General features: G+C 34.6%; 1 long non-coding RNA gene across 1 annotated transcript; it reads left to right on the top strand.

Moving 5' to 3' along the window:
* Positions 1-3,652: 3,652 nt before the first annotated feature.
* On the top strand, positions 3,653-9,453 carry LOC137205570 (uncharacterized). The gene is made up of 3 exons (XR_010934211.1): positions 3,653-3,777; positions 5,306-5,422; positions 9,357-9,453. It is a non-coding gene; the product is annotated as an uncharacterized lncRNA (long non-coding RNA).
* The last annotated feature ends 17,086 nt before the right edge of the window (positions 9,454-26,539 follow it).

Genomic DNA, 26,539 nt, shown 5'->3' with positions numbered 1-26,539 from the left:
TACAAAGTAATAGAAGTTTTAAGTCAAATTATGCTAATTTTTATATAAATAGATACAAATTAAGGGGGGTAATAAGATGCAGTATGAATCATGCCCAATCTTCTTAGACTGCCCTTATGGATGAAAAAAAATTTTTTTCTAGTTAGGAGATAGAAAAAAATTATATGTTAAGCGATTTCTCAATTGCCAGTTGACTCATTAATACACATTTAAGAAATTCATACACTAACAAAATTACTTCTCTTCCATTTTTCCAAGAGTTTCAAACAAAAATTAATTTACCCTTCTATCAATAGTATAAGATCTTTTGTTGTAGTCACTATATTCTGTGGGCACAAAAGCCTCTCATGTAGAATAAACCGTATAGACCACAGTTATTGCATAGATAATCCAGAGTTTTGCAGGGATTTGGGGGTGTTTTAGCAGCATGAATACATTTTTTTTCTTTAATATCAGTTCTCCATAGTCAACTAGTTAACTCCTGCCATATCTTTAAATGGGTCTTAAAATGTCAAATGACCCTCATGGCTCTTCCGAAATATTTAAAGGAAGTTTTTCCACATCCAACTGTCCCTTCTATCTTAGAGACAGTTTTAAAGTTTCTAAATGCTGATCTATATCTTTTCACTACTATTACTACCAGCTCTATCACCATTATATTATGTGGAACTATAATTGACTTGCTTGAAGAATGGTAGTTAAATGCCAAACTAAATCAGAGGCAAATAAATTCTATGTGACAAAATGTATAGCATGTGTTTATCAAATTGACTATAGTCTCCTTTTCCTTAATACTACATGTGTGCTGGGTTCCTCTCTTCCTTCCTTCCTTCCTTTCTTCTTTACTTTCTTTTGCTTTTTTTTTCTGTTCTGTCTTTCATCCTTTCATTGTCCCTCTGCGTTTCTTTTTCTTTTATTTATTCTTTGCCTCTGCTGTCCTTAGTTTCAAGTCCAGGCTCCTTCTGCTTCTTCCAATACCAGTGCTGCCCATAAGCAGCACTGAATCTGCCTTCTTCCAACGTGATTTGAGAGAACAGATAATAAATCTCAGAAAAGACAGGGGAAAAGATGGTTGAGATCGTTTATTTCCTCCTTAGGCTATTTTGTTGTAGTTGTTTTGTGCACTGAGAGTCTCATGGTGCTGCTAAAACTTACAGAGGGTCAGAGATGTAGAACTAGCCACTGAGTCGATTCCTGAAGATGTTGACAACTAAAAATAAACGTTAAGAATTCTTTGGGGATCAATAGTTTCCTAATAGCTTCTTAGGCAGATTTCAAAGCCCTCAAGTGACAAAACTGAATGAGGTGACGTAGGAGGTCATCTTTCTGCATATTTTTATATTAAACCCTCCACTGGTACCAACCATCTGTCTTGTGCCTAGTTGGTTGAAGTTGGTGCCATAGTCCATTGCATAAGTGCTTCCAAGTTCTCTCCAGCCAGAGTCCTCCCACCTCTGAGAGCCCTTGACCTGCTTAACAGACATTGGGCCCCCTGCCATGGGTGCAACTGTGTGCCTGTACATGGCCAAACTAGCCTGGCTCTCAAATTTATGTAGACAAATTCACAGTGTTGTTTGGTTGTGATTTATGATTTGTTTTTGAAATTGCAAAATCACTTTGATGTGAACGGCTGTTCTCTGAACCCCCTCCAGACGTGTTTAAAACTCCAGATTTGTCAAGCAAAAAATTTTTTTAAATAATAGTAAAGGTTAATATTAAGGAAAGAGAGTTCATCAGCACTTTGGGTTTGGCAAACTATCTTGGACTGTCTTGCAAATTTTTTTGGTTTGGCAAGATTTGTTTGGCCAAGCATTTCTCTCTTAATTTTTAAACCCTTGAGTATTTCAGGGGAAACTTAATCCATATGTTTCTGGTTCATTGCCTCTTAAATCCTCAAAATGTTGTTTTCCAAAGGCTTTCTAGTGCTAAAAGAGGTTTATCAGACACTATACAAGTTCTCAAAAGTGTTTTTTACCTCAACTTGTGGATCCCACTGGACATGAACTCAAACTCCTAGAGTTTGGTTCTAAATTTAACATCAAGAAAGACTGACTGAGACCCAAAGCAGCCCAGCTGCAGTGAGTCCTTAGAAAAGCACTACATTATTGGAAGAACACATGTGTTGAATGGAACGTACAAATAAAAGCGCACCAAAAAAGCGAAGTTTGAGGGATTGATGGCAAGCCTTGCAAGGAATGACTGTTGTATACATTTCTATTTGACTAGCTTTCCTTTTCTTGTTAATTTCCCCAGCCACTCCTCCTTGGTCCCTCAGCCCCATTGGGTCCTGGGTACTCCATTTCATATATAAAAAAGGAAAAATATTAAAAAGCATTCTAATAATCACGAAAGCGAAAAGGATAAGGAAAAAGGCATAAGAACTTATTGTCTAGAATGCATCTTGTAATTTCCATAATTAACTAAAAAAATTCACTCCCTGCCAGTATATTTGATTTAACATCCTCCAGAGTGTAAGGTTACATGGAATAAATAGCTAATTGGGTTAATTTAATAGCAGGTTAAATCTTTCTTTTATTTTGTCTAAAAGGCACATGAAAATAGTGCAATTTTCAAGTGGTCTTGGAAGTCTAAAGTAGAGTTTCTTGATAAAAAAAATATATAGCTTTCCCACTGCTGGGTTTATAGTGGGAGTTGCTGGCATGCTTCCAGTTCACCGCATGAAAATCTAAGCTCCCTGTATAAGTGCAGAATTTAGTGTTGGGTCTTAAGGTTTTGTTTGGCATCTTGCCAAAGATGTTATGCGTTTAGCTGGGAAAATTGCCTAGAAGTTAATTGAGAGGAAAACACTAATATACAACCTCCCCCCTCAAGAAAAAAAAAAAGCCATGGATAGGCATACAGTGCTGTTCATTGATAAGATTTGTATGTATATAATAGAGACTTATAGTAAAGTTGATCCCAAGATTGCTTAAGATGGATTTTCACTGATTATACACCCAACATCTATCTGTTCCTTTGTGAATATCCAGAGTTTCCCTAGGATCAGGATTTCCCCACAACGCCTGCTCACTAGAGGTATGGGGGTCATTGAAGTCCCTTTAAAAATGTTACTAACGGATGGGTGATTATTCCAGCATTCAGGAGAGGATGTATATTAATTCCATCTCTTAATGAAATGTTTTAAAAGGGACATTTTAATGCAGGACCTCAGTCTCTTCCTTCCAGATGAGACGAGTGGAATTGGCTTTGGATCCCCTTCACTCCCCAGAGGACCACCAGTGCCTGTTTCACCCATCGGGTCTGGTCTCTTCAGGGCTAACGGAGCCCTTCTTAATCGAGACTTTATGACATTTATTTTGTCAACAGTCTCAGGACCTGAATTTTGCTACGCCCGGCAGCTAGCTTGTGCTTTCTCCCTAGTGTTTTTTAATTCACTGTTCCCTTTTAATCAGTGATCTTTTCCCATTTGTGGCATGCCCCGTAACTTGATTTTTTTTTTCTGATTAATAATTACGACAGAGAACTGCAGGAGTTTCCAGGGAGTTAACAGCCATATTTCCTTCTTTAAATGAAAGTACAGAGTGTTCGTTGTAGATGTCTGTTTATTGTTATTAGCAGATTAAATTTATCTGGGAGACCCCACTCATACCATCATGCCACGTAAGCAATTAAGTCACGGCTCCCAGCACCTCCCCATCATCCATACCTTCCTCCCTTTCAGGCTCCCTCTAAGCCTTGGATAGAAAAATGACACTTCTCAAAACCGGAGTCCAGCCTGAAGCTAGGAAACCCTGCTCTTCAATGACAGAGCTCGCAGTAAGTGGGCTTCTTGCTCACTTTCAGAGCATTTCTTGACGGTTCTCACCGTGGTCTTGGAGACAGAGCTTGAAGGGGAAGGGCAGGAAAGACAGAGGAACAAAGCTGAGAGGTGGGGTACGCTTCAGGCTGGAGAGTGAGGGAAAAGTGATCCTTTAATTGAGTGTTCTTTTGTACCTGGACTGTATCTTTTTGATGTGTTAGGGACAGGAGCGAAGCAGAAACAATGCAAGTTTGCTACTGTATGAATTCCCTCTCCTTCCCCTTAATCCTGTCCTTATTGGGGCCTTGGGTGGAAAGCTGATAATTTTGGTGAGCCCTAAAAGAAAGGCCATGGCTTGAATTCCTGCCACCATCCCCTTGATAATGAACAGCCCTAATGAATGCGGGTAAGTGGTAGGAATCTGTGACCAGCTGCATCGGGGCAGGTAATACAGCTCAGATTTAATTGGGAGCAGGTATTGGAAGGCTGTATTACTTTAATTGGTGAGGGGTTTTCTAAATGGAAAGGACAAAGTATAATGGACAAATTGTGCAGTACAATAGCACTTAAGCTGGGATTGTATGCATTCGTTAATCTGCTGAGGAATGAGGCAATTCTAAACAATTTTCTCAGTGAAACCAACTTCAGAAAGCTTGTCCCTTTTGTTCTCCCTTGGGAAAATGTAAGATTGAAACAGAAAATACCTTTACCGAGGCAATCATTTGCCACGTGTGGAAAGCGGATACAGCTGTAAACTATGAAAAAGGGATCTTTGTAGTACAATAAAGGATAGAAAAAGAGATAAAGCTTGGGATAAGAGTGGGTCTGTCACTGCATCTAAAGGAGGAATAAAGTGATGGCATTTACAGTAACAGACGAGAATCTAAAGAGAACGCAGGACAGTTGAGAGAGGGAAATTTGATATTTAAAAGAAAGGGCTGTGATAATTAAAAGTAGCATTACATTAAACTGTTACGCATGTCATTAATGACAGAAGGAAACTGGTGCCTTTTAAAAAGTTAATGATTCCTATAAAACCATCCTTGAAACCTTACACTTTTAAAAGTCTATATGAACATAAACCTGGCCTCACAGGTTGTATTTCTGATATCTAACTTTCCTTAAAATTATAAAAAGCGATTTGATTGGAATTATACTCCAGTAATTGTGTGGCATTGTCCATGGACCAGTGCCCCAGTCCTGGGCAGCTAGGGGAAAGGATGGATGGAGACCAGCCAGGGAAACATTGCTATAAAAGGCTCTCGTATTGATACGTGGGTATAAAATGAGCCCAAGGGACGATCATTGCCAAGCACATGCTATTGCCTTGTTTTCCTTTGATAATTTACATTTGACAGCATCCAAGAGCATATCTATGGAATGGCATTTATGAGGGAAAAAAATTTCTTCCTGATTTGTGGTTCAGCGACCAGCTCTGATGAGACTGTTTAACTGGGTTTTCAACTGGTTTAAACGTAATGGTTGAAGAGCCATTGTACTTGAGCTCTTTTAATGGGGCTCTTACACTTGTCTGTTTCATTACAGGTGGGGAACCTGGAAAGATTGTATGTCCTCTGGAGTTCACGGGGGTTTGGCAGCGGTAGAAGCAAAACAAAACGGAGCATAGAGGGAGTGTGGAACAGACTTTCCCAAGATCCCCAGGTGGGTTTCATGTACTGCTTACCTGAAGAGTGAGACTGGTTCAGCTTCCCACACTGGCTGTAAAGGCCGAATTATCTTACCTCGGCTATTGTTCCCTGCTAGAGCCAAATCTACAAAGCTACGGTTTATAGAAAGAATTCTTTGGAAGGGAAACTGTTTTGCTATCCGCACATCTAGATCCACATACTGGACAGCACATACTTGGCCTCAATCTCCTAAAGTACAGACTATGAAGAAAAAAGCCCCTTAGTGGGAAATCATATTTCTTCTAAAAGTAGAGTAAAAACCAGTAATGGGTGTTGGTGCATAATGGAAAAATCTGCCTGAAACTCAGTCAGAGATGCTATAAACTATAAGAGAAAACCAAAAATCAGTCACACCAAAACATGTTCACAAAGCACACCCAAGAGTCTCACCACCTTAGCACATTTTAAAAGATGTTTGTAATGGAGACTCAAATTATTACTGCGTTTCCACGTTAAAAAAATTAGTCTGTCAAACCCCTTGAGGGAAGAGAGGAAGGAAAAGTGGAGAATACAGAGTTAGGGTCCCAAGTTATTATTTTAAGAATTGTGACAATTGGGGCATCACAGTACTTATTTACACTGAAGAGGCACCACCTATGCTTTTAATTGTGTGTGTGCGTGTGGGTGTGTGTGCATGTGTGTGTGTCTGAGTATGATTGAAGTTGGTGAAGTGTGACTATGTTATATACAAGTGTGACAAAAAACTAAGTTAGAAAAATATGCAATTAGGACAAGTCAAGTTTGTGTGAAATCCCCCGCCCCTGCCCCCAGTCCCCCAGAATTAAAATGAAGCATTCTTTCTGTCCTTTCTTTATCCCCAGGCCCATTTCTTCTTACTGGAAGCATAGGGAAAGAACGTCTCCCTTGGTAAAAGTCCTACACAAATTGTAGCTAAAAAACATTCGGCATTGGTAATACAACTTATACACAATTCCACTATCCTAGAGCTATTTACACTGGGCAAGTGAATAATAAAGAAAAATCTTGTTACACACATACACACACAACCACACAGAGAGACAGACAGACAGACACACGTTTATTAAATACCTTTTGGGAGTTAGTTCATTCAGCTAGTTGACCTTGTGTTCTTCTTACCGACAACAAATGCGGCAATTGTAGAATTGTTTTCCAAACATTCAATTAGAGGCTTAGCAACCATACCTATCAACAAAAAAGAGATTTCAATTAAATTTGGTGAGGGAAAATCTTACAGATGGAATTATATCCTTTTCTACCACTGAGCTATCCAAAGGTTTAGTCATCAAGTAGAGGATCAAAATAGAAGGCTGATAGGACTTGGGAGTTTCGTGAGATGAAATCCTTCCTATGCAGATGACATCATCTGGGACTTCTGCATCTGAACTTCTCCATCATCCTTCAATCTGCATCTTATGACAATTCTAATGACCCCAAAATACTCATCCCCTACTCTCTCATGTAAGGAGAAATATTCAATGTAGGACATTTAGGTCTAAATATGATGTTCAATATTTATCACCTATGGTACCCATCTATACAGAAAGAGAGATATGGACAGACACACACATACACAGTTAAAATAAATATTAAATGTTATATAATACCACAAGACAACAAATAGAAAAATACTACAGTGAAATTTCCAAGTTGTTTCAGTAAATGGAATACATGAAAAAGAGGTCCTAATTTTCGGAGCCATATTACCACTTTCAATGAGAATAAGGGATAAAAGAGTTTAGGAATCTTATTGAAGAAGCTTATGCTCTTAACTATTTCTGAGCATCCCGGTGTATAGGTATGCATTGGCCAGTAAAGTAAATTATAAAATAGTGATATTAAATATTACCCTTATTTGTGTATTAAGCTAAGATGTATCTAGGTATAGAAAAATACAATACTTTGAATAATGCATATGTGTCTTCTGAAGCATTTAAAAAATGAATTGTATTCATTCATCAGCATTGGATAAAATCTAAAATCTCACAAAGTGAGTATTTACTGACTGTTCTATTTTGACATTATTCAACTATGTCTGGAGCATATACAAATTTTGTGCTTTTTATGAGATGTAATTAATCAATGAAATGAAAAGAACTTCCCATGGGAAATACCCTTCAACCGTTTGGAATAGAAATTGAAACTTGAGAAATGAAGAGAAAACGAGAAAAAATATTAGAGCTTCTTTTAGGTTGAAAAATGTTGTAGGGATTTGCAACTGAGACCTCCTGCATAAAATTAGGAATCTAGAAGTTCTGCTCACTTCATTAAAAAGGCAAATAAAATATCCGCTCCACCATCCCACAGTACAAGAAAATATGCTTTCACTTTTCAAAGCTCCGTGTGGAAATATTTTCTATGAGAAATAGAAACACTAAATCTATGCCACACTCAGCTTGGGAGGCTGGAATTCATTTTAACTTGGGGTGCTTTGTATGTGTATATCTCAAGTTGGATACCCCAGCAGAAACAAAGACAAAACTGTCTATAAGATGATTCTACAACACAGGGCATCCAGTTCACTTAGGGAAAAAATGAAGGTGAGGTGAGCTCATGATTCAAAGATACAAACCAGGTAAGAAAATGTACCAGCATCAAGAGAACCAGCAGACACAATAAACTGGAAAATTGCCATTCTCAAATACCTAAGTTAATATTCTAAAATTAATACTGTAGAAGTGAGAATAAAATACTGGTATTTAAAATCATTAGAGAAACAGAAGTTGGTATGGAAATCACAATGAAATAATAGCATATTATGGGGGGAAAAAATCAGAATTTTGAAAGAGCCGCATAAAAATCTCACTATTTTAGTACCTGAACTCAAGTAATGCACAGAGAAAGAATACTTATATCCTTAATTCCAAGAAATGTCCATTATATATGTGTTGATAGGAAGACAAACTAATGAACTTATTAAAGTTTTGTGTTTTATATTCATAGTTGTTGAAATTTTAAAAATGGCAACCTATATACAGTATTAGGTAATCACTGAAAACATCTAGAACAATGAAAAGAAAAAGAAGTTGGTCATGAAATGTTGAACTTGATTATAAAGATTTTGGTCCTTTCCTAGAGGTCTTAGAAGATAATGAGAGAATAAATAAAAGGTTTCTAGACATAGCTAAATGAGAATCCTAGGGAGAGTGATGTCTACAAAATGGCTTACCAGGAAGCCCCACGCTTTCTTTTCCAAACAGAAACAGCAACAACAAATAAAGAGAAATTATGTGAATCAACTTCATAGGTGCTCTGGAACACAATCAAAGGTTTACAACAATCAAGCAAATGCTCAATCAAGAAAAAGCCATCTTCAAAATGTTAAGCAGTTTCATAGTGTTTTTACCCTGCATTCCCTCATCCCCTCCACAGCACAGAGCATATTGATCATGAGCAAGGGAAGCCTAGTTACCAATCACCCTCCTTCAACTGGAGGGAGCAGAGCAGAGGTTATTTGCAAATTGCTGTGTATGTTTATTCTAAACTGACTGGGGATACATGAATAGTGACTTGCTCATCTCTGTCTCACATAATTTGGAACATAGATAGGAGATGTCACCAGTAAAAGCTACAAGGGACAACAGATCCACAGACGCCTATGACAAGAGATTCTGGGCAGAGATATACAACAGACCATCTAAAGCCCATAGTTAAAACTAGGGTGGGACTCTTTGGGAAATTAGGACATTCAAAAGCAACTGCATACACTGGAGAATTTGGAAAGTCATATTCATGCCCAGGCAAGATGCACTCTCAGAAGTTCTGAGAAGACTTTAAGCTTTCACCTCTGCTGATCTCTAGACTCCAGCAAACCTAGCTAATTGCTGAAGGAATACGTCCACAAAGAGCTAGTCTTTAAAGACTGAGAGAGGTGGTTGTCCTATTATTATTATTATTATTGGAGATAATTGTTTGCTTTTCTCTTTCAGCTCCTGGCTTTCAAGAAAATCTTTGTCAAAACATTTGCTGAGCACAAGCTTAAACCAACAACAACAACAACAACAACAACAACAACAAAACAGTGAGTAAATACACCAAGGAATAGTCTTTGAAAAAGTAGTTTGGAAAAGTCCTGAAATAAACGGAATATAACTGCCTTCAATGATCAAAACAGCTATAACAAAAAGCAAAATACAGAAAACCCTAGGGAATGGATAGAATCTGAGTTACAACATTATAAAAATCAAATACCAATTTTCAACACAACAAATCATAAGACATACAGAGAAATAGGTTTTGGTTTATTCAAAGGAACAAAATAATTAATTGGCAGAAACCATCACTGAGGTAGCCCAGATAGTGGACTTACCAAACAAAGACTTTGAAACAACTGTTTTAAATAGGCTTAGGGAACTAAGAAGAATTCAGAACATAATATATGAATAAAATAAGGATATCAACAAACAGATAAAAATTATAAAATGAGAACCAAACAGAAATTCTGGAGCTGAAAATTTCAATGACTAAAATGAAAACTTCACTAGAGGGGATCAATAGCAGATTTGCAGATGAACGGGTGAACTTGAAGATAGGACAATGGAAATGACTGAGTCTGAGGTGCAGAAAAGAAATAAATAAGTGAACAGAGCATAGAGGACTTGTGGAACACCATCCAGCTGACTAACATACACAAAAGAGGAGTACCAGAAGAAGAAAGAAAGGGAAAGAAACATTATTTCTTAAAAAATGACCAAAATTCTGACCAAAGTCTTCTCAAATAAGAAGAAATCCATTAATTTACAAATCAAATTCCAAGTAGAATAAACTGAAAAAGACCCTAACCAAGACACATTATAATCAAACTGTTGAAAGCCAAAGGTAATACAGAATCTTAAATGCAGCAATAGAAAATTGATAAGACATGTATAAGTGACTCTCAATAAGATTTTTAGCCAATTTCTCATAAGAAACCTGGAGTTTCTGACAGTGGGATGATATATAGATATATATATAGAGAGAGATATATATATATATGACTAAAAGAAAAAAAGAACTGTCAACTGAGAATTCTATATCTGGCAAAACTGTCCTTCAAAACTGAATGAGAAATTAAGACATTCCCAGATTAAAAAAAAAAAGGTGATAAAGTTAATTACCACGAGACCTGCCCTATAAGAAATTGTAAATGGAGTCCTTTAGGTTGCAGGGAAAAGACACCAGTCACTTGAAAAAGTATGGAGATGTAAAGTTCTCTGGTAAAGGTAAACACATGGGCAAATAAAAAAGCCACTACTATTATAACTTTGGTTTATAACCCACTTTTCATTTTCTACAGGGTTTAAAAGACACAAATATGAAATACATTATATATATGTAATCTCTGACATCAATAATATTTGGGAAGGTTGGAACTTTATAGGAGTCATGCATGCAGTTGAGGTTAAGTTGGTATTAATTACAATTAAATCATTACAATTTTAGAATATTATATGTAACCCCCATGGTAACCACAAATAAAAAATCTGTAGAATATGCACAAAAGAAAATAAAAAGAGAAGCAAACATATCACTAAAAATCCACTAAATGTAAAAGAAAACAATAATGGAGGAAACAAAGAACCAAAAAGTTTAAAACATACAGAAAACATAGCAAATGGCAGAAGACCTTCCATATAAGTACTTACTTTAAATGTAAATGGACTGAACTCTCTGATCAAAAATCACAGATTAACAACATGATCTAAGTATATGCTGTATTCAAGAAACTCACTTGATATCTAAGAAACAAATAATTTGAAACTGAAAGAATGTTAAAAGAAATTCAATGCTAATACAAGAATAGCTACACTAATATCAGACAAAATAGTCTAAATCAAAAAGTGTTACAACAGATAAAGAAGGACATTATATAATGACAAGAATGTCAATTCACCAAGAAGATATGACAACTATAAACATATATACACCAAATAGCATAGCCAAAATATATATGCTGGAACATTGACAGGTTTGAAGAGAGAAATAGGCAATTTTATAATAGTAGAGCATCAGTACTTCCAATTTTAATAAAAAATAGAACAATGATACAAAAGATCAATAAGAAATTAGAGGACTGGAAAACATCTTAAACCAATTGGACCTAACAGATGCATACAATCATTCTACCCCAAAATAACAGTTTACACATTTTTCTCAAGTGCATATGAGACACCCTCCAGTATAGAACATAAGTTAGGCAACAGAAAAGGCTTTATAAATTTTAAAAGATTGAAACCATACAAAGTATCACTTCTGATCACAGTGGAATGAAGCTAGAAATCAATTTAAAAAGCAGCAAAATTCACAAATTTGTGGAAATTAGACATAGCACCTTTAAAGAACTAATTGGTCAAAGAAAAACAAGAAGGGAAATTAGAAAATACTTTGAGACAAGCAAACACACAACATACCAAACTGTATGGAATGCAGCAAAAGCAGTGTTAAGAGGAAAATTCATGACAGTAAATATGTGCATTAAAAAAGAAAAAATATCTCAAATCAATAACATAACTACACTTTAAGGAACTAGAAAAATAATTTAAAGAATGAATAAAAATACTTGATAATCTCTGTTAATGCAAAAAAAACATTTGATACAATTCAATATCCTTTCTTGATAAAAGTACTCACTAAACTAGGAATAGAAGAAAAAAATTCTCAACACAATAAAAGCTATATATAAAATCCCCACATCTAACATCATATTTAATGGTGAAAGACAATTCTTTTTCCTCTGAGATCAGAAATAAAACAAGAATGCCTGAATTTGTCACTTCTATTCAACTTTTTATTGAAAGTTCTAGTCAAAGTAGGCAAGAGAAATAAATATAAGGTACCCAAATTGGAAATTAAAAATAAAAATTATCTCTGTTCACAGATGGCATGATCTGGTATGTAGAAAACCATGAAGATTTCACAAAAAACCTGTTGGAACTTAATAAATAAAATGAAATCAGCAAAGTTGCTGGATATAAAATCAACACACACACACACAAAAATCAGTGGTGATTCTATACACTAACAATAAACAATCAGAAAAGGAAATTAAGAAAATTCCATTTACAATAGCATCAAAAAGAGTAAAATACTTAGAAATAAATTTAAACATGGAATCAAAGGACTTGTACACTGAAAACTACAAAACATTCTAAAAGATTAGACACCAATAAATAAAAAGACATCTCATGTTCATGGAATAGAAGACTTAATATTGTTAAGATGACAGCACTACCCAAAGCAATCTACAGATTTAATGAAATTTCTGACAAAATTTCAATGGCATTGTTTTGCAGAAATAGAAAAACCCATCCTAAAATTCCTATGCAATTTCAAGGGACATCAAATAGCCAAAACAATCTTGAAAAAGAACAAAGTTTTAGGAATCACACTTTCAAATTTCAAAATGTACCTCAAGGGTATAGTTACTAACAATGTGGTACTGGCATAAGGACAGACATATAAACCTATGGAATAAAATAAAGAGTCCAGAAATACTGATTTTGACAAGGGTGCCAAGATCATTCAATAGAGATAAGACATTCTTTTCAATAAATGGCTTTAGCAAACTTGGATAACCACACGGAAATGAATGAAGTTGGACTTATACCTTACACCATATGCAAAAATTAACTCAAAATAGATCAAACACTTAAACATAAAACCTAAAAAAATCCTAGAGACAAGAAAACCTAGAGGCAAAAATTTATGACATTGGATTTGCCAATGATTTTTTAGATATGATAACAAAAGCACAGGCAACAAATTAGTAAAAAATGATCCAAAACTAAAATTAAGAATACTATTTGTTCACAAAATCATCAAGAATAATAAAATGCTTAGGAAGAAATTTAACAAGAGAAGAGCAAGACATATACACTGAAAACTACAAAACATTGCTGAGACATTAAAGAGGATTTACCTAAATGGAGAGAATTTCCATATTTTTGAATGAAAAAATCAACATTTTCATGATGTCAATTTTTTATAAATTGATTTATACATTTATACACACTCTGTATCAAAATCTCAGAATGATAGTTTTCTATAAAATCTGAGAAGCTGATCCTAAAATTTATATATAATTGCAAAGATCTAGAAGCTAAAATAATTCTCAAAGAGAAGAGTAAAGTTGGAGGACTTATGTTTCCCAATTTCAAAATTACTGTAAAGCTACAGTAAGCAAAACAGTGCTATTGGTGTGAGGATAGACATATGGATCAATGCTACAGAACTGAGAGTCCTGGAACAAACACAACTATGGCAAATTGATTTTCAACAAATGCATCAAGACAATTCATGAGGAAAGGATAGTCTTATATAAGTAGTACAGTTGGATGTTCACATGTCAAAAGATTAATGTAGACTTTCATGTCCCCTCATACAATACACAACAACTAACTCCCAAATGAATCAGAGCTAATATAAGAGCCAATCCCATAATACTTTAGAAGAAATCTTAGGGGACAATCTCTGTGACCTTGGCTTAGGGAAAGACACTTGGACACCAAAAGTACAATCCATAACAACAACAAAGAGATAAATTGGAGTTCATCAAAATAAAAAAAAAAATTAAGCTTTGAAAGATGCCATCAAAAAAAATAAATAAAAGACAAGATACAACTGGAAGAAAATATTTGCTAATCACATATTTCTAAGGACTTGTTTCCAGAATATATAGAGAACATTTACAACTTAATAATAATAGTAATAACAATAATAATGTTTAAAAATGGGCAAAATATTTGGATAAGTGTTTTCCCAATGAAGATATATGGATGGCTAGTAATCACATGAAAAGGTGCACACATATTACACATTAGGGAAATGCAAATTAAAGAAACAATAAAGAAAGGTTTCTTTATTTAAAAAAAAAGAAACAAATGCAAACAAGAATGTGAAGAAACTAGAACCCTCATTTGTTACTGGTGAAAAATGTGCAACGGTTTAGCCATTTTGAAAAAATTTGGCATGTAATTTTAAAAGTTAACATAAACCTATCAAATAACCCACCAATTTCACTCCTAGGTGTTTTCCCCATCCCTCCTCCCACTAGACAAAATATCGTTTTCATATCTCATTATGGAGTTTGCTATTACTGTGTTTGCTTTCTCTCTGTTAATAGTGAAGATGTATTCCAATATTACAGGATTCTGTGACTGTACTCAAGGCACATAGTTTTCCTGCAAGGTATGTAAAATAAGATGGGCGCAATAAAAATGTCATAGGGATTTCAGTACGGGGATCATGTCTCTTAAGAGTACTCAGTAGTGCATTAAGCTAGTGGAACTGAAAGGGACCAAGAAAAGTAGGTGGACATGATCTTGAAGTTTGAGATAAATAGCACTTATTCCTGATATTCATAAGAAAGGCACAGAAGAGAAAATCCCCAGTGTACTGTTCAGAGAGCAGCAATTACTACTTGTAATGAGGGGGTCTCTGAAAGAGCAGTTGTGAAGGTTGAACAGGTAAACTGAGACCTGAACTTCAACTGGTGAGAGAGCATCATACCCTTCATGGGAATTTTTGAAAGGATGGAAGGATCTCATTACTTTAGAAATCAAGATAATATATTTCTGAAGAGGGAATTCACATCATACTGCTATTATTATTTCCAAGGTTCCTGATGATGTATTTTCCAATAATCATATGTTAGATTCTGTTGCGAATTCTTATTTTACTTTCATAGAAGTTGTTAGTTTTTTGTTGTGACCCGTATTTGAAAATAGGCACAAAGCAATATTTTCATATATATTCATCTTAACTTGTGATAAAAAATTAATACATAATTAATTTCACCTTGGTCATTGGTGAATGTAGTCACAGAACTCCTTAAATTAAATTATTGAATAATGAGAACAATGCTAATTTTTAGAGAAAAAGAGATTCTCAGGAATCCTGTATTCCTATCTTTCTATGACAATTTAAAAGTCTGTGTCCTGAAATTGATTTTTAAAAAGAGACAAAAATAACATAATCTCTCGTTCATTTAAGGATAAACTATCCTCAAATGCATACTTCCATTGACAAGTATGCTCTCCTTTCTAAGAAAGGATCTGCGTTATTTTGTAAATTTTAACCAAACAAGAAAATTCTATTATTTCCTTCACTATGTCTTTATGAGAACCGTAAAATATCACTAAAAAAGAAGTTTTTTTCTTTAAGCACATGACTGAGTTGAGTGTGTAAAATCTTTAATTATCCTCTAAGTGCCAGTAGGGATGGTACTTTCCCACAATCTACTCAAGATGTTTTTTTTTAATTCTACATGTGGAATAATTGGAATTCTCTTTAACTTTTTATCATATAATTCAGTAGAAACTCCAATGTATCAAAGACAAAAAATAAGGGAAGTTGCTATTATATTTAATGATGGTCATCATCTTTATTTTTATGAGTACTGATAAGTATTGATTAGAGAGGATAATTTAAAATGTATGCTTAAATATATATAATTATTTCTAATATTGACTTAATTAGTATATTTGCAGATCTCCTCTAAAACAAAATTCTATGCCTTGACACAAATTTTTTCTCTCTTAAAGGGGCCCCAAATTAAAAGTATTTTATCACATTTTCTTATTTTAACTCTCCCACTTTAGATAAAATAATGAGAATAGCAACTACTAGATTATTTAGTGAAATTAGTCTATTTTTAGCATGTAGGTATGAGCTTAATAAAATAAGTATTCTTAGTGGTGCTTCAATAATTTTGAAAACTTCTAACTTGTGATTCTTGAGAGGATAATCCTTTTTATCACAGAATTTAGTCAGTGTCAGGCTTAATGCAAAAAGGAAAAAGCACAACAAGACAAAAAATTATGATTTAAAAATTAGGAATAATTGTGGACATAACCCATTTCTGAGTTCTCTATCTTGAGCTAATTTAGCCATACCTATGAATGTGATCTTCCTCAGTGCTTTAAAGGACTTTTTCTTAATCCCATTCGTACAGTCAACATATATTGATAAAGCAGGTCTACTATTAGGTCTTCTAATAATTTTAATGAATTTAAAGGAAAAACACTGAGCACGTTTCCTTATGGAGTTCTGATTAATGGTTTAAATATACATTTTTAACAATACATGTGGTCTATTTAAATTGAATTCTACCTAAAAAGTTAGTTAAAACAAATTTGCTTTATTATATGTAGAAGTGATATTAGTTGAATGCATCAGTATATCTGTGGTGGGGTACTAAAACAGATTGAAACAAAATATAAAATAAAGAGGAAACACAAAGATTTTATTTAACTAAGGAAGCATGCATAATAAAGCAACAAATTTCATAACAGAGAATAATATGAATTTATTCAGTGCTCTTGGAAGATTTTCATATATGTTTTTTCAACAGGATCTGTTCCCACAAGATAAAAATTCAATTCAGTTTATTACCAGTTAGCATATCACTTCTAAATGAAGCTCATTGCAATCTAAAACAGGTCCTGCAATGAGCTAATGAGCAAACTCCTGCCCGATATTGACAATTAATCAGGCATAAACGCATTTAGGATCAGGACCCATTGACAAGCACGAAGGCTCACACAAACTTCAATGAAACATGATATGTGAACATATTTGTCTAATTGTACATCGGGTTTTTGCACAAATTCCCACCAAAACACTTCATTATCTACAGAGGTGATGCATCCGTTTCAGAATCCATAGGAAGCTTTTTGGTTTTCTGTAACCATATATAATGGATTGAATGAAGAGTCATTAGGCTTTCTTCCCAGTTTTCCCACTTTAATTGCTATAGCAACCTGAAGCCAAAGTTGGGTCATTGGATAGAGTAACTGAGCAATTAAAAGCAACGATCATTGTGCCCTGATAGAATTATCCTTGTTCCTTAAGGAAAAATAATCAAGTATTTAAAATAATTGGAAATTTGGAATGTGAAAAGAAAGAAGAGATTTTTTTTCACATTTAAATTAGGGAATAAGAAATGAATTAGTATTTATATTTCTCCTTTTAAAGTTTATAATTGAAAACATTCAAAATGTATATTGTATATCAACCTTGAACATATGAAATGAGGGCTTTGTCTCATAACTCATAAATTACTTACAGCTGATTTCACTCTGATAGCTAGAGAAAGGGACATAAAAACAAAAGCCTATTATATGGTTCTTTTACGTTTTTTTAATTAATTTTTGATGTTATATATAATATTCCAGGTACCTATATGTTTTATTTTGCTGATAGATCAAATTGTGGAAAAATCTCCTCTTCACTCCCTTTCTCACATGTGACATTTAGGTCTTCTCTCAATTTATTTAATATTTTTAATCTCAGCAACAATAAAAGGAAAAAACAAACTTTATTATTGTAATGTTATAGTTAATTATAGCCTTTGCATGCTGTTGAAGATGAAATAGTTCCAGGTGCTTTTTGACTGTGTTCCTTAATTATAGTTAAGTTTATTGCTTTAGAATATAATACTATACTAATATTTTATTCTGACTTGATCTTTTTTAGTTTGGAAGCTTGTTCTCTCTTTCAAAGAGAATTAAACAGAGAATATTGCTTCCTTGCAAATTGGCGGGAAGGTCTCAGCATAATAAAGAAATGAAGAAAGAGTAAGTTAACCCAAGCGTAAAGCAGAGTAAGTATAATAGAGAACTATACCAGAAAGGAAGATGGAGGTAGAGACTCAATAAGTTAAGAACAAAAATTAAAAGAATGAATATTTTCCAGAATATAGAGACAAACTACAGTGAATAATTTCATTAATACTATACTGTATGGAAACCTGGATTTTCTCAAAAGATAAATTAATAGATACTTCTTTACTTTATAAAAGCTCTGATAACATTATTTCTTTATAAACTTAGCTCCTGGGACTTCCCTGGTGACACAGTGTTTAAGAATCTGCCTGCCAATGCAGGGGACATGGGTTCAAGCCCTGGTCCAGGAAGATCCCACATGCCGCAGAGCAACTAAGCCCGTGCACCACAACTACTGAGCCTGCGCTCTAGAGCCTGCATGCCACAACTACTGAGCCCGCATGTCACAGCTGCTGAAGCCCACGCTCCTAGAGCCCGTGCTCCACAACAAGAGAAGTAACTGCAATGAGAATCCCACACACCGCAACAAAGAGTAGCCCCTGCTCTACACAACTAGAGAAAGCCCACACGCAGCAATGAAGACCCAATACAGCCAATAAATAAATAAATAAATTTAGCTCCTATATTTCCCTTGAAATAAGGGTACAATTGTTAAGAATAGCTTATACTCTAGGTCTTTGAGACAGAAATGTATGGTTTATAAGAGAATGAGCCATATCTTAAATTCTAAGATAACCAAGAACTCTAACTTAAAGCATACTTTGGTCATATGTCTTGATGTATCCTCTTTAAACATCCCAATAAAATATCAACTTTAACATAGACATAAAGAAAAACAGCAATGAAAGTAAGATTTCATGGCCAACCTATTATCAAAATTTGAGAGATACAGAACCTATAGAGTTGAGATGAGAATCATGTATGCAATTTTGCTTAAGATAATATAAATATGATAGTTTGAAGAATATGCAGAGATATTTTATTTATTACCTGCAGCCTGGATGGCAACACATAATAGGCACCAATGAGAAAATTATGCAGCTATAATAAAATAGCTAGTGTGATGCCTCTCTTCCAACTTTGTTCTCCCATAATCACCTTCTCTTTTACATTCATCCACAAATAAGAACTTCAAATAAAACCACAGGATAGAAGCAGAAAGGACATGTTTGGATGAATTAACAGTATGGGAAGTGAAAGTATTCCTCGGCTTGAATCTTTGGAACAGATTATAGAGAATCAGTGAAATTTATTCCTTGAATGTTTGTTAGAATTCACAAGTGAACCCAGCTGGGCCTGGTACTTTCTGTTTGGGAAGTTGATTTAATTTGTTTAATAGATATAGACATATCAGATTGTCTATTTCCTCTTGCGTGAGTTTCTGAAACTTGTGTCTTTGAAGGAATTGTTCCATTTCGTCTAGGTTATCAGACTTGTGGGTATAGAATTGTTTATAGTATCCCTTTACTATCTTTTTCATGCCCATGGGGTCTGCAGAGATGTCCTACCTTTCATTTCTGATATTAGTTATTGGTGTCCTCTCTCTTTTTTTTCTTAGCCTGGGTAGATGCTTACCAATTTTTTCTGATCTTTTCAAAGAACCAGCTTTTAGATTTGTTTATTTTCTCTATTGATTTCCTGTTTTCAATTTTATTAATTTCTGCTCTAGTTATTATTATTTCTTTTCTCCTGCTATCTTCCACTTCCCCTTCCCCTTCTCCTTTTCTCTCTCCTCCCCCTCCCCTTTCTGTTCCCCTCTCGCTTCTCTTCCCCCTCCTTCTTCTGCTGTTTCTTCTAGTTTCCTAAAGTGGAAGCATATATTATTGATTTTAGATCTTTCTTCTTCTACACTATATACATTCAATGCTATACATTTTTCTCTAATGACTGCTTTTGCTGCATCTCATGAATTTTGATAATTTGTGTTTCATCTTCATTTACTTCATAATATTTTAAAATTTCTCTTGAGGTATCATTCTTGATCCATGTGTTATTTATACGTATGTTGTTTAATCTTCAAGTATTTGGGGCTATCCCAGGTATCTTTCAGTTATTGATTTCTAGTTTAATTCCATTATAGTCTATTGTATTATTTCTATTCTTTTATATTTATTAAGGTCTGTTTTATGACACAAAATGTGATCTGTTTTGTTCAGTGTACCAGGTCAGCTTGCAAAGAACGTGTAATCTGTTGTTTTTGGATGAAGTAGTCTATAGATGTCAATTAAATCCAGTTGATCTATGTTGCTATTGAGTTCAACTATATCCTTATCAATTTTCTGCCTGGTAGATTGGTCTATTTCTAATAAAGGGGCGTTAAAAAGTTCCCAGCTATAATAGTGGATTCACCTCTTTCTCCTTGTAATTCTATAAGCATTTTCCTCACTTTTTTGGATGCCCTGTTGTTATACAAGTACACATTAAGGATTGTTACATCTTCTTGGAGTATTGACCACTTCAACATTATGTAATGCCACTCTTTACCCCTGATCATTTTCATTGCTCTGAAGTTGCTCTATCAATTTAACTTTGCTCTCTTGATTACTATTCACTGTGTATATTTTTCTCCATCCCTTTATTTTTAATCTATATATGCACTTATAATTAATGTGCATTTTGAATAGATAACATATAGTTGGGACTTGTTTTTTGATCTACTCTGACAATCACTGTTTTTTTGGTTTTTGTTTTTGTTTTTTTTTGCGGTACGTGAGCCTCTCACTGTTGGGGCCCCTCCCGTTGTGGAGCACAACGTGGAGGCTCCGGACGTGCAGGATCAGCGGCCATGGCTCACGGGCCCAGCCACTCCGCAGCATGTGGGATCTTCCCAGACCAGGGCACAAACCCACGTCCCCTGCATTGGCAGGCGGACTCTCAACCACTGTGCCACCAGGGAAGTCCAATCTCTGTTTTTAATTGTTGTTTTTAGACCATTGATGTTCAAAGTGATTGTTGATATTGTTGGTTAATATCTACCATATTTGTTACTGTTTTCTATTTGTTTCCCTTATTCTTTGTTTCTATTTTTTTCTTCCTCACTTTTTCTGCCTTTTGTGGCTTTAGTTAAACATTTTTTATGATTTGTTTTTCTCCTTTCTTAGCATATCAATTGTATTTATTTTTCTTATTTCTTCTTTTCCTTTTTTTTTTTTTACTTTTTCTTGTGGTTGCCCTAGAGTTTGCAATTTATATTTGCAATATCCCAAGTCCACTTTCAAGTAACGCCATACTAATTCATGAAGAGTGCAAATATCCTCTAATAACAAAATATTTCTAGTTCACACCTCCTGTCACTTGTATCATTAGTGTCATTTCACTTATGCATAAGCATACATAATTAAATATACATTGTTTCTATTATTTTGAACAAACTCTTATCTGTTTGATCAATTAAGAATAAGAAAAGTAAAAGTTTTTATTTTACTTTCACTTCTTCTCTCTCTGATGCTCTTCCTTTATTTATGTAGAGCTGAGTTTCTGACTGATATCATGTTCCCTCTCTATAATGGACTTCTTTTAACATTTCTTCCAAACCAAGTCCATTGGCAACACATTCCCTGAATTTTTATTTGTCTGAGAAAGTCTATTTCTCCTTCACTTTTGAAGGATAATATCAGGATACAGAATTCTAGGTTGGCGATATTATTTCTTTCAACACTCCAAATATTTCACTCTAATCCCTCCTTGCTTTCATGGTTTCTGAGGAAAAATTGGATATAATTTTAATATTTGTTTCTTTATAAGTAAGTTGATTTTTCCCCTCTGACTTCTTTCAAGATTTTATCTTTATCTTTTGCATTCTTAAGTTTGAGTATGATGTGTATAGATAGTGTTTTTGGCATTTATCCTGCTCTCTGACGTTAATTTAGGGGAAATTGTCAGTTATTATTGAGTCAAATATTTCTTCTGTTCCTTTCTCTCTTCTTCTAGTCTTCCCATTACAGATATGTTACACCTTTTGTAGTTGTTCCACAGTTCTTGGACACTCTGTTCTGTTTTTTTTTTAGTCTTTTCTTTTTACTTTTCAGTTTTGGAAGTTTCTGTTGTCGTATCTTTAAGCTTATGCATTCTTTCCTTGGCTGCATCTGTCTACTAATGAGTTCATCACAGGCATTCTTCATTTCTATTGCATTGTTTTTGTTTTCTGTAGAATTTCTTCTTTATTATTCCTTAGAACTTTTCTCTCTCTGCTTACCTTGTCCATCTGCTCTTGTATGTTGTCTATTTTTTTTTCCACTAGGGCTCTTACTATATCAGTCATAGCAGTTTTAAATTCCTGGTCTCATAATTCCAATACTTTTGCCATCTCTGACTGTTGTCCTGGTACATCATATCACAAGTATCCTTATTAGTAAGAGGCAGAGGGAGACTGGATATAGCCAGAAGGGCATAGTAAACCCACACAGAGGAGAAGGCATTGTGAAGGCAGAGGTAGCGATTGCAGTGGTAGGTCCACAAGCCAACAATGCCAGCAGGCACCGGAAGCTGGAAGAGGCAAGAGAGGGACCTTCTGCTAGTAGCCACTAGAGGAAGCGCAGCCTTACCGACACCTTGATTTTCTCCCAGTGAGACTGATTTCAGTATTCTAGACTCCTGAAATCTAAAAAATATATATTTTATTTCAAGCCACTGTGTTTGTGGTAATTTGTTACAGCAGCCATATGGAATTAATACAACATGTGTGGGGTGTGATCTGTCTCAACATGTGAGGGTGGTAAATCTCGCCTTCGGAGGGACAACCACAAAACACATGTTAAATAGATGAGGAAGAGAGGGTATCTTTGTCTTGTTTCTGATCTTTCGTCTGTATTCACAAGGGATTGGTTTTCTTTTCTCATGATGGATTTTTCTAATTTGGTGCCATGATAACACTGACCTCATAGAATGAATTATAAGTTTTCTTTTCCTTTATTTTTTGAAAGTACTTGTGGGCTATTGATATTATTTCTTCTTTAAATGTTTACTAAAATTCATCAGTGAAACCATCGGGGCATGAACTTTTCTTTTTGAGAAGATCTTGACTTACTAATTCAATTTATTTACTTGTTATAAAATATATTTCTTCAAATGGTTTTTCTCTCCCTTTCCCTCTCTCCCTGGGACTGATATTATACATATGTTGTTATTCTCCATGGTGATCCACATATTTCTGCAGCTCTGTTTATTTCTTTACATTCTCTTTTAGTATCTCAGATTGGGAGAGGAATAACTATAGATCGATCTCTTACTTTGAAAATTCTTTTCTCTGCAGCTCAGATCTGATATTGACCCCCTCTAGCGAATATTTAAATTTAAGTTATTTTTCTTCTCATCTCCAAACTCTCTATTTGGTTATGTTTTAAAACATTTTTTTAATCTTTTTATTGATATTCTCAATTTGGTGAGTCATCACTGTTGTACTTTCCTTTAATTTTTTAAAATATGATTTCCTTTAGTTCTTTTACATATTTATAATAAGGGACTTAAGGTCTTTGTCTAATACATCAAACATCTGGACCTCCTCAAGAGAAATATGTATTGACTGCTTTGGGGGGGGGTCGTTTTTTTCCCATTTCTTTTCCTGCCTCATAATTTTTTTGTTAAACTAGAATATTTTAGGTAATATGATATGGGACTTTGGAAATCCTATTTTCTCGATTTTCTACTAGTTTTGTTGGAAGTGACTAGTTTGCTTAGTAAATTTTCTGGACTAATTCTATTATGCCATAGGCCCTGTAGTATGCAGCCACTGAAGTCTTGGTTTGGTTAGCTCAGTAGTCAGATAAAGACTGGTGATGGGACTTCCCTGGCAGTCCAGTGGTTAAGACTCCACGTTCCCAATGCAGGGGGCCCAGGTTCGATCCCTGGTTAGGGAATTAAGATCCTTTGTGCCGTGCAGCCTAAAAAAAAAAAAAAATAGGAGAAGCTTCCTTAATTAGCTCGATCCTGCAAGTTTCCCACCCTTTGCCGAGAGGCTATGTGTGTGCTTGGGAAATCATTTCCACTACATCAGTTTAGAAGTCTGCTTTAGCCTTCACTTCCTCCTTGTGCAGGGACACAGGTTGGGCCTGGGGAGTGAATGGTGCTCCCTAAGGTCTTTTCTGGGCTTACGTACAGCCCTCCGTGCATGTGTACATGACCTCTTCTGGCCTTCTACCTCCACAGGAGTACATTAGAGCTTTATAAAGCACCCTATAAACACTTTGTTTTCAGATTTTCTTTTTAAATGTTTGTCTTGTTTCTTGTTTGCCTTCACTGGTGTCATAGCTTTAGGCAATTTTTGGACTTTTAAAATAAGTGAAATAATAAATGACACCGTCTTTTTTAACTTCCTTCTCTCATTCAGTATAGGTTATCTAAGGTTTATTCAAGTTTTAACATGTATCAATATTTCATTCCTTTTTAGTGTTGAATAATATTCCATTGTGTGGATAGAGCACATCTGTTTATTTATTAGCATTAAACATTTGAGCTTAATCTCATTTTTTCACTGTAATGAATAATGTAAAGAACATCTTTGTATGTTCTTTATGTGGACACATGTTTTCATTTCTAAAAGTGGAATTGCTGGATCATAGGGTAATTCCATGTTTAATATTTTGAGGAAATGCCACATTGTTTTAGGAACATTTACATTCTCAGGGTTCTAATTTCTCTGCTTCCTTACGAGCACTTGTTACAGTCTACTATTTTGATTGTAGCAATTCTAGTAGGTGTGACATGGTATCTCTTTGTGGTTTCATTTGCATTTACCTAAGGACTAATGATGTTAATTATCATATCATGTGCTTGTTGCCTTTTGTGTATCTTCTTTGGAGAAATTTCTATACAATTATTTTACCCATTTTCAGATTGGGTTATTCATCTTCTTTATTAATGAGTTCTAAGAGTTCTTTATATATTTAGGTACAAGATGTAGCAAGATAAAACTAGATACAAAGCACTGATAAGGGACTATATATGATTTGTTCAGGCTGCTGCAATATTAAGTAATCGTTGCTTATTTGATTTTCGAGAAGCACCTTGGAAATAGGGGTTTTCCTGTAGAGCAAGCTCTGAATCAGTTCAGATAATGCAATTCCCTGTAAATGGGGATTTTCCAGAATGAAGCCCCAAGCCAGCACAAAAGTGACCCTGCTCTGGGAGCTGGTACCTTTTGAGGAACTTTTGTGGTGGTCTGCCCCCTCCAGTGGCTGCTGGCTTTTACAGCTACTGCAGTGGTGTAGCTGATGGTCTTCAAGGCTCAGTGTTTGTGAGAGGAGAATGGAAAGGGCCAAGCCACTGACCCTGCTGGTCTCAACAAGGTTCAACACCTTTTCTTCAATTAATATTCCTCAGAATGTTGCAAGCCTTCGGTTAATTTCTAGAAATGGGAAAATTTTGATTTTGACTCTTTTTTGCCAACATTGCAGTATTTTATGGCAGTGTGGATTTACAGAGGTCCTCATTACCCAATTCCAGAATTTCTCCCAGATTGGACTTTGATATTACAAACTGGTGTTAGGTAAGGTAATACAATTTAATCAGGAGAAAATAGCAAACTAGGCTATTTTCTATGTTGTAACTAATTTTGGCAAATCAAACATTCTTCTATGGTCAGAATTGTTGGTTATCCTCAAATTTGCCAATCATGATCTAAAATGGTGTGAATTACAAAATGAATTGTGAGTACAGAGCTAGCTATGTCACATGTGGACAAATTTATGGACATTATTATAAATTTTTTATAAAACGTTCATTTATATACTCACTTTTGTTTGAATGGCTCAACTACTGGCACATATTTTTCTAATTATGAAATATTCCAGCCTCCCCCAAAATACAGGGTACAACATGATAGGTCATATACCATCACCAAGCTTAAGAAGTTAAATATTGCTAGTCCTTTTATTTCTATGGTTTAAAAATCCTTTTGAAATCAGGTCCCCAGCTCAACAATCTTTTTCTGAAATTCTCTAGAAATTAAGAGATATTAGTTCCTATTCTAAGAAATAAACTGAAGCAGGAAAGAAAGCTGTGGTTAGTGATATTTTTTCTTAAAACTTGGAACAATTGATGACCAGAAACATTTTAGTTAATATTTCCAATCATTTATGAATTTCCAACGTAAAATATTACACCAACAGTGATGATGGGTTTTCAGAAAGTCTGCACAATTGAAAAGTAACAGTGCTTATATCCACATTTGCACATACTGAAAATATCATTTGGGTGAGTTTTTGATTTATGAGGGTAGAACAGAACTTCAAATGCATAACAAGAGTAAAATTCCTGCTACATCAGTCCATATCTGTTTTTAATATTATAGGAATTCATTTGAATATGTTGCTTTTGTTCTGTAATCCCCCAAACTAACATTTGTATCAACGTTACCTGATGATATAACTACAGGACACTGTGTAATGAAAATGACTTTTTATAGTTCCATCCCTTCTCCAGGGAATTTCAAGAACTGCTGAATCAAGTAATGGTTTTAACTAGAAACACAAGTACTCACTCATTCCAAACAAATGAAAACCAAAGACATAATTACAGTTTTCACCATGGTGCTCTTTATACATAATCTATAAGAAAATTTTCTATCATTTTAA

This window comes from Pseudorca crassidens, chromosome 14, assembly GCF_039906515.1.
Source record: "Pseudorca crassidens isolate mPseCra1 chromosome 14, mPseCra1.hap1, whole genome shotgun sequence".
Classification (NCBI taxonomy): Eukaryota; Metazoa; Chordata; class Mammalia; order Artiodactyla; family Delphinidae; genus Pseudorca; species Pseudorca crassidens.
This window is presented reverse-complemented; position numbering and strand designations above follow the sequence as displayed.